This window comes from Ictidomys tridecemlineatus, chromosome 11, assembly GCF_052094955.1.
Source record: "Ictidomys tridecemlineatus isolate mIctTri1 chromosome 11, mIctTri1.hap1, whole genome shotgun sequence".
In the NCBI taxonomy this organism is placed as follows: domain Eukaryota; kingdom Metazoa; phylum Chordata; class Mammalia; order Rodentia; family Sciuridae; genus Ictidomys; species Ictidomys tridecemlineatus.
Window position 1 is genome coordinate 78,136,303 of NC_135487.1, and position 10,192 is coordinate 78,146,494.

The window sequence follows — 10,192 nt, forward strand, 5'->3', positions numbered from 1 at the left end:
ACATACTTTGCTAGGCCCAGTGGAGCCTCTTGTTCCATAAACATTAAGAAATTAAAGATGGCAACAGCAAAACAATAAACAAAGCATAGGCCCCTTCTGAACGAGAACCCTTTGCAGCTGCATAGGTCAGATACTCACGTGTGCCACAGACCTTTGGACCATCAAGCCTCCACCAAGCTTCCAGCTGACTGTCACATGAGTGAGTCCAGGTGAAAGCAGAAGAGTCTCCCAGTTAAGTCAAGCCCAAAACTGACCTTTAGAAATAGATACTAAGTGTTGGTTGAAGCCACTAACTTCTGTGATACTTTATTATGCAGCAATATATATGTAAGACACCCCCCCCTTACTTCCCATCCAGGATAATTAAAGTCTGAACCTTTCAACTTCACTATACCTTCCAGCTCATCTTAGAAGGACTGAGGAATGCTCTGGGCTTTCTCCTTCCACATGTGTTCTCTTCTTACTAGGAGTGTGAGTTGTGGAAGTCAGTATGACTGCATGAATTTAAATTCTAGCTCCTTCGATTACTAATTGTGTGACTTTGAATACATTATTTTACTTTGTTGTGCTTCTATTTCCTCCTCAGTAAAATGGACATAACCTTATCTTTTTAATTAATATCTGTGAAGTTAAGACGAGGTAATACCTGAATAGCACTAATCACAAAGAGGTACTCACTACATGCTGTGAGTATGTTGAAATCAACCACACTGTTTATGAGATTCAGGATGAAAGTTGCTGGAAGTTCATAGAAGATTTCTGGGGTTGTATAGGAACAGTGTTCAGAGAGGTATAAAACAGATAATGTCCTAGACAAACTATAAAGTAGAGTGAGGTTACAAACTTGAGCTCTGGAGTCAGATTTTCTTCCTTCAGTATTGGTTCTGCCACTTGTTCTGTTTCTTTGGCACACTTCTTGACTTTTTAGGTCTTAATTTTATCAACTGTAAAAGAGGAAGACTCACTCACATAGTGTTATTGCGGGAATTGAAGGAGAACTAAAAAATTAAAGACTGTAGGCCTGGTACATAGAATATGCCTGCTACATTACATTTAAAATGTGAATATTGGTCAGACAGGCAAGTCAAGTTCACTTTGAGAGGGAAATTACCAAATATACTTTATATTGGTCAATGCATTAGAAAGGTGTAGAGATGTATGTTTCCTAACCCTCTGTGTAAGCCACAAAAGCAAACAGAAAGTGCTCTAGCAGTAGACTTTAGGTTAAATGGAACTGTTCAAGTAATCCCAGTTTATTCTCTACCACTTAGCTTTCAAAAGTCCCCTCCACATTCAGGTTGGTCCTTGTTTTTTTTTTTTTTTTTTTTTTTTAACCTACTCGTAGTTCAAGGATTCACTTATTCATCATTTATTGAGCACTTTGCAATATGCCGATGAATGACAGACCAGTTTAAGTTCTCACAGAGTTTCTGAGTTATACAGGAGGCTAATGGGATGAAATTTGTTTACCCAGTTAAAGAATTTGTACTTTATTCTAAGCATAATGGGAAGTCATTCAAGTGTTTAACAAAAGAGTGACATTTAGAAATAGCAATTGACGACAATGTGGAGAACAGAAGGGACAGGGCAGAAGTCCTACTGCCTGCTTTGGTAAATAAGTTTTATTGAAACACAATCATACTTACGTGTTGTCTATAGTTGTCTCCAGGCATTAGGTGTTGACTAACTCTAATCATCTGGTCCACAAAACCTGACCTATTTACTACCAGGTAATTTAAAGAAAATATTTGTTGATCCCAGGAAAACTGTAGAAGTAACCACACTATGATAATGGTGGCTAGCTTTGGGGAATGGATGTTAGAGATTTTGGCAAGGCAGACCTAAAAGTATGCCAATTAGTCAATGACTCTGAGGAAATCGTGACCCAGATATCAGCTGGAATCATCTGCTTTGTTTTTTCAGTAAATAAGAGTTGTTATGCAACTCTTATAAAGTACAACACATCCTGAGATATTCTGTCCATTTTCTGGGCATCTGATTTTAGCATTACCTTGACCTTTACTAATGGGTTTTGTTTATGGACTATCTCATTGTTCTGATTTAGCGGTATAACTTGGCCCTGTGCTATGATATTTCTCCTCTTAACCTCACTGCTTCTTCCACTCATTCATTCATCCTGGGGAGGTATGAGAATTTAGGGGTAGTGGAAAGCTTACTGACGATTTGGGAGCAAAGAGGGACATTAAAGAAATACAAATAACTTAGAATATTATATATGTTAAGGAGTATTTCAGACATACTCTGAAGTTACTCTAGCTTCCATCTCTTTTCTCTCTGATCCCCAGTGCTTTTCCACACTCCAAGATTTCTGGTGTAGAACAGCTCCTCTGTTGTTATACACCTCTTACTAGCTCCAGTTCTCTAGAATTATCTACATATAATGATTTGTTAGGGTGTTTTTCTCTGACAAGAATTTTGGTACCAGCTATTGAGAGAACTGGTTTAATTTCAGTATAGTAGCAAGGTGTCTTGGAACCAGGGCAAGGATACCCAGAGCAGGTTAAGATCACACAAAGTGTAATCTGATGCATCAGCTCAAGTAGCCAGGCAAGGAGGTAGTTCAATAGGGGCAATAGAGTGGGGAAACCAAGGTTACTTCTTAGTAGTAGTGTAAATAGCTCAAGGTGAGTATGAGGTTGTAAATAAGAGAGAAGACCAGGGGTCCAGAGTGAAAGAAATCACCCAAAAGAATGTATTGTAGACTTTTGACTCCTCATGAAAGGAGATTCACTTTTTTTAAATGAAAAGGAGGAAGGGTTTATTTTGGTTTACAATTTTGGAGATTTCAGATGAGGGTGGTTGACTCATTGTTTGGAGGGCTGTGGTGAGGTAAAGGAACACATGGCAGAGGAAACTGTTCACCTCGTGACAGCCAGGAAGCAAAGAGAAGGAGGATGAAGTCAGGGTTCCAATACTCCCATCAAGGGCACACCCCCGGTGAGCTAGCTTCCTTCTGCTAGTCATCACTGAAAGGAGAGAATATTTTAACTAAAAAAATATATATATCTTTATATAGTGTTAAACATACAGTAGGGACACAAGAAATATTTGATATGCCAAACACTTAATCTAATGTTATTTCTAAAACTTAGCTCTCCTGTGGCCCTAAGACTTGCTGTTTTGATGTAGAATAATCTATTAGTCCTGAACAAATCAAGCAGCAGTGGCTTTATTTCTAAACAGCTTAAGTAAAAGAGTATCAGTAAATATATTAGACAAGTTCTTCCTTCAAGAAGACCTAAACTAGGTCTCAATGTATTTTTGTATCACAATAATAACAGCAATAAACAACAAAATAACTTCTAGCATTTATTGAATGCCTCCTAGATCTGAAATACAGTATCAGATACTGACCTGTGTTCTTTTCGTATTTTCCTAAACCCTATTATTATATTCATTTTACAGATGAGGAGGCTCTTGCTCAAAGATGTTCTCTTTCCTAAGGTCATGATAAGTGGCAGTTTGTCTGACTTCAGAACTCTTGATCTCAATAATACTAGCCCTTGCCGTCTCATAAAAAGTTGCTCTGCCTCCTATTTCTTTTTCTTTTTTTTTTTAATATATATTTTAGTTGGACACACACCTTTATTTATTTATTTTTATGTGGTGCTGAGGATTGAACCCAGCTCCTTGCATGTGCTAGATGATCACTCTACCACTGAGCCACAACCCCAGCCCTCTGCCTCTTACTTCTAAGCCTTTGATCTCCTCATTCCATTGCTTAAAATCCTTCCTTGTTTTCTCATCTCCTCCTGAGTAGAGTCTACATAATTTAGTGTGCCATATTTATTTTTCATAATCCCTGACTAATTTAATGCCCTCAGCTTCTGCTGCTGTTTACATATTGGCATTGAATTCCAAGAGCTTGTGTTTCCTGGGAACATGCTGAGATCTCCCATGCTTCCCCAATTTTTCATATTCTCCCTCTTTCTGTAGTACTCTTCCTCCTTATCTGCCTGAGTTTCAAAACTAGATACCCAGATTCTAATCAGTGAGCAATCTCCTAATCTCTCTGGTGTTGGTTCTCCTATCAGGAAATTGAGATTATATTTCCCCAGTTTGGAAACAGGCTGCCTGGAATGACTTGTGGCTTTTTCACTCTTGGTTGATCATCTTGGGAATGTTGGTTGGTTTCTTTAAGCCTCAGGTTTTTATGCTTTTAAAAACATTTTTCTTGGCTGGGGTTGTGGCTCAGCAGTAGAGCACTCACCTTGCTCGTTCGAGATGATGGGTTTGATCCTTAGCACCACATAAAAATAAAGGTATTGTGTCCAACTACCACTAAGAAAATCAGAAAATAAAAATAAAAAAAAATTTTTATTAAGTAGGATACTGATGGAACTTTAGAAGAGTGCCTGACACAGTTAGTACTTAATTAGAACAAACTTTTTTTTTTTTTTTTATCAGAGATTGAACTCAGGGGCACTCAACCATTGAGCTACATCCCCAGCCCTATTTTGTATTTTATTTAGAGACAGGGTCTTACTGAGTTTCTAGTAGCCTCACTTTTGCTGAGGCAGGTTTTTTTTCTTTTTTTTTTTTTTAGATTCAAACAGCAATTCTTTATTCCTGAACTCACACCAGCCCTCTACAAACACGTTCTGGGGAAATCCCAGTTCTGCCGCCCAATTCACGTCCCAAAAATACTTTCTCGCTGAGGCAGGTTTTGAACTCAAGATCTTCCTGCTTCAGCCTCCCAAACTACTGGGATTATAGGCATGCGACACCACACCAGGCTAGAATAAATTTTTACTGACCCTTGTGCAAATTGAATGAGTAATAATCTACCATAATAATTATTACCATGCTGTGTTTCACAAATTCACTTTTGTAATCCTTTCCTGTAAGTATTCTGTACTTTCTATACATGGCTAGCTATTTTGTCAATTTGCTCGCATTCTTCTGATTTCACTAATTATATCCACGCAATTATTTGTTTAAATCCTCATCTCCTCTGTTACCCTGAACTCCTTGAAGACAAGGGACTATTTTATTATCCACCCAAACCTAGCATAAATTGGTATTTAACATGCATGGGTTGATTTATTGAAAGGATGCATTTATTAGTAAGTGAGAATGAGTCAGTTTCAGGGGACTAACAATGAGTATTAGTACTACTTGTAGTTTCACACTGCTGGGTAACGTTTATTAAGTACAGTTTTCTTTATACTTTCCGAAACTCCTGGCACTCATTAACTCATATAATTCTCACAATAACTCTATTAGGTAAGTATTCTCCTCTTGAAAAAATTTTTAAAATTATGAAACTTCACTATCACTATATACAGATAAAGTAATTGAAACTTAGAGATGTTAAGTATCATACTCGAAGTCACACAGCTAGCAAGAGGCATACAAAACTTCATATTTCAATAGAAAATTGCATTTCTTAAGAGATAACTGCCTTTCACTGTATTTGAAACATTTTGCAACTCTTTATAAATAAAATGTGTCTTCAGACTCTTTTTAAAAAAGAACATAACATTTCCCTAGGTCTATTACTACATGAATTAATAAATAACATCTCTAACATTTTTTTCTTTTCTATCTGTATGATTGTCATGACTTCTAGATTTTTCTGAAAAAAGTTAACAGAGATGTAACTAGAAAGCAGCTCCCATTCTGACTAACTTTAAGGCCCATTTCTTCAACTCAGTCTCCAACTATGCCCCCCCATCCCATATTGCACACTTTCCTGGGACTCTTATTCTTAATGCGCAGAGTTCTGAGATCTTCCTTAAGAGACGATTTTATAGGGTTTTTTTTTTGTTATTGTCCATAATGAAACTCCAGTTATTCTGTTGCAGGTGGTCTTAAAACATACCACCTGAACAACTCTGATACTGCTTTCCTAGTAGGAGAAATGAAATACTTGTATAAAGCAATGCATAAACTTGCTCAAACCCTCAAAGGAGAGAGGAAGAAGAGAGAAATTCCATCTGGAATCTAAGTTTCATGAAAAAGTTGGCACAGTATTGGACTTGAACTTTAACTAAGACAGAAGTGAGGAAAAGGCATTCTATGTTTTTTGGGTAGCATAAGCATAACTATAGGGGCAGGAAAAGATTTTTTTTAATGACTAGTTGTTGGATTTAGCTAGACTGAGTAGAGAACAGAATAGAAAATATGAAGAGGAAAAACAGGAAAGGTAGGTTTGAGTTAGACTGGAGGATTTTTATATCTGCATTTGTTTGAAAGGCAATAAAGAGTAATAAAAAGCTTTTGTCTTGAGGTGAAAGGAATAAAACCAACAGCAGGTCAGAAGAATTCTACAGAGGTATGAGTTGGAGAAAGGCAATTTATGAATGACAAGGGAAGGTGTAAGATTATAAGGGTTTGAAGTCTCTTCTGCAATTAATAAATATTTGTTGAGAGTCTATTGTATGTGAAATATGTGGTAGTAGGCAGTGGGAGAAGATACAAAGGAAATTTTCCTGGTACGATGCTGGGAAGACATAAGAGGTAAAATATAGTATATGGACCGAAACATAATAAATGAAAGAGGAAGAGCAGAGGAGGTAAATAAATAAATTTGGTGAGTAGAATTCACAGAATTTGTTGTGTGCTTGGACACAGAGGGCTAAACAAGAGGGAGGAATCTAGGAAAATTGAGGCTCCTGAGTTGGTAACAAGAGGCATGATGACTCTTAAATGGAGAAAGATGGAGAATGAACAGTACAAAGAGGATGGGGGACAATGCATTTGAAGGACCTGGGAAACTTGATAGGATCTTGAAAATATAGATCTGGAGCTCAAGAAAGAGAGTGTTAGGTAGTATATAAGTGGAGTTTACAAAACATATATCTCAGTGGAATGAGGAAAACCCGAGGAGAAAATAGGGATATTAAAACAAAACTGAGATAGGGTTAAAGTTGGGTGAGGCTCTTACCTGGAGTAGGTAATACAAAGTAGTCAGAAGTGACTGAGTGGGGTGGGGGATGGGGATCATGGGAGAAATAGACGAACCTAGAGCAAAGGGGGGTGGGGTAGGAAAGACGGTGGAATGAGATGGACATCGTTACTCTAAGTACATGTATAAAACATAAATGGTGTGACTCTACTTTGTGTTCAACCAGAGACATGAAAAATTATGCTCTATCTGTCTAATATGAATTGAATTGCACTCTGCTGTCTTTGTATAATTAGAATAAATACAATTTAAATTTTTTTTTTAAATGAGCAAAAGGTTAATTGCAAAATACAGAGTTAAAAATCAAAACAGAAAGCTTACATGTTCTCAAGTTCAAGACTTATAGTAAAATCTCACGGGCTGGAGGAATGAGGCAAGAGCTTACAGAGAAATATGAGCAAAGGTAATAGACTGAGCTGAAGAATGATTTTTTTGCAGAACTTCTTTTGGTGAATGTACTATATTTGTTTGGAAGAAATCCTTTGGTAGGCAGTGAAACTCAAAGGGACTTAAGCAATGGAAGATGCTCATTCAACTCCAATGTAGGGAAGAAGAGAAAGTGTAGCATAGAAAACTCTACTCAATTCCTCTGGAATTTCTCCCTAGAGAGAATATTGAAATACTTGGAGATAATTTCCTATAGGCAATTAAAGAGTTGAATTCTGAGTTAAAGTAATGAAGCCATACAGGGATATCAGTGAGTTAATTCTTTGTATGTTTATTTATTTTCTTATAGTCAAAGTATGATTGGTCTTAACTGTTTTAATATTCATTACAAGTCAAAGAAGATTTTTTTAATGCCCTATTAGTAACTGTTGTATTCTGCTACCTTTCCTATCCCCTACTATCCCCCCTCCCCTTCCCTCACATCTTCTCTCTCTACCCCATCTGCTGTAATTCATTTCTCTCCTTGTTTATTTTCCCATTCCCCTCACAACCTCTTATATGTAATTTTGTATAGCAATGAGGGTCTTTCTTCATTTCCATGCAATTTCCCTTTTCTCTCCCTTTCCCTCCCATCTCATGTCTCTGTTTAATGTTAATCTTTTCTTCCTGCTCTTCCTCTCTGCTCTGTTCATAGTTGCTGTCATTATATCAAAGAAGACATTTGGTATTTGTTTTTTAGGGATTGGCTAGCTTCACTAAGCATAATCTGCTCTAGTGCCATCCATTTCCCTGCAAATTCCATGATTTTGTCATTTTTAGTGCTGCGTAATATTCCATGGTGTATAAATGCCACATTTTTTTAATCCATTCATCTATTGAAGGGCATCTGGGTTGGTTCCACAGTCTAGCTATTGTGAATTGTGCTGCTATGAACATCGATGTGGCAGTATCCCTGTAGCATGCTCTTTTAAGGTCTTCAGGGAATAGTCCGAGAAGGGCAATAGCAGAGTCAAATGGTGGTTCCATTCCCAGCTTTCCCAGGAATCTCCATACTGCTTTCCAAATTGGCCGCACCAATTTGCAGTCCCACCAGCAATGTACAAGTGTACCCTTTTCTCCACATCCTCGCCAGTACTTGTTGCTGTTTGACTTCATAGTGGCTGCCAATCTTACTGGAGTGAGATGGTATCTTAGGGTGGTTTTGATTTGCATTTCTCTGACTGCTAGAGATGGTGAGCATTTTTTCATGTACTTATTGATTGATTGTATATCCTCCTCTGAGAAGTGTCTGTTCAGGTCCTTGGCCCATTTGTTGATTGGGTTATTTGTTATCTTATTGTCTAATTTTTTGAGTTCTTTGTATACTCTGGATATTAGGGCTCTATCTCAAAGAAGATTTTTAAAAGCACAAAAACCATATCTGAATTATTTAGGAGACAAGTGGTTTTAATCTTCTGCTTAATTTGTTCATCCTCTTCTGCCCAAATCAGCATAACAAATGTTGAATCTAGATAGTTGGTGTTTTTAGGTATTGGTTATAATTACTTGTTTTCCAAGCACTTATTATATGACCAGTAATCCAAATTTGCATGATTCTTTTCAAAGCATCCCATGATGCTCTTACAATGGACATTCTTTTTTGGAAGAATTAATACTTCAGATTAAAATAAAATGATTTGAAACTGAGTTCCTTTCACCTCTATGTTGGTACATTGGGAGAACTACTTTCCCTTTCATACTAGTGAAAATACCTTGTGCATAAAAACAATATTTAAAGCCAAATCCTGGCAGTTTTTAAAATGTCATTTAGTACAGGCCTTCATTTAGAAGTCCTGTACTAAATGACATTTTAAAAGAGGAGAGTTTCTATGAAAGGGGTCTTTAGAGGATGCTTGTATTTTAATGTAATGCAAAGTATCCCTTTAAGTCACTTGACTCCCTCCTATTACTTAGCTAATTGCTCAGGATTAAAACAAAACAAACAAACAAAAAACAGGAATATCATTCTCTCACTTTTTCCCTCTCTAGAATGTCAATTGTCAGTTAAGATTCTTCCTTAGCCATGTGCTTTGAGCTTCCTAAATTAATTCCTGAGAAAAGTGGTGAGAATCCATGGAGATCACTCGTGGTACAACGTAAGGTACAAAGCTGCAGGGTGCAATGTCTGGGGAAAAGTTGTGTAATATAGAAACTTGGTCTTTGAACATCTTAAAATTTGGCTGTGTTCAGCGATTTAGCTCTCAGAACACAGTTGTGAGACTCAAAATTGTGGTTTTGATTCCTGTGTTCATAATGTTGCCTCTTTTATAGGTTATAGATTTTGATAACTAGTCACTTGTCTAAAACTAATAATATATTCATTCAAAATTTGAATGAATGAATGAATATGATTTTATTTGTTTCTGAATTTAAAAAAAATTTATTTTCTTATTGGTGGCAGCAAATAGAGGCTAATGAGAAGAGATGTGTGTGGGAACAAGACTGAGCAAAGGAGATTAGTTTGGGTGCACTTGTCCTAATGTAGACACTGGGTGCTGTGGGAACAGGAAGGAGTCAAGGGTGACTTCCAGGTCTCTGTGGTGGCTTGGCTGATCTTGTTAGCCATGTGGAGAGATGGAGAACCCTTGGAAATAATACTCCATCTGAAAAATGATTCTATCCAAAGGTCATCTGAATTCTGACGACCTCAATTTCTATCTATTATAAATGTTAGTATATGCTTCCACACTGTAAATGTTGGGAGACAAAATGAGCTTCTTATTTATGTCTAAAGAAATAATTTCTGTGCTTTAAAATTCTGACATTCACTTTTATTTTTTGTTTGTTAACTTCTTCACTTTTTATTTGATTAGAGATAGAATTAATATATCAAGT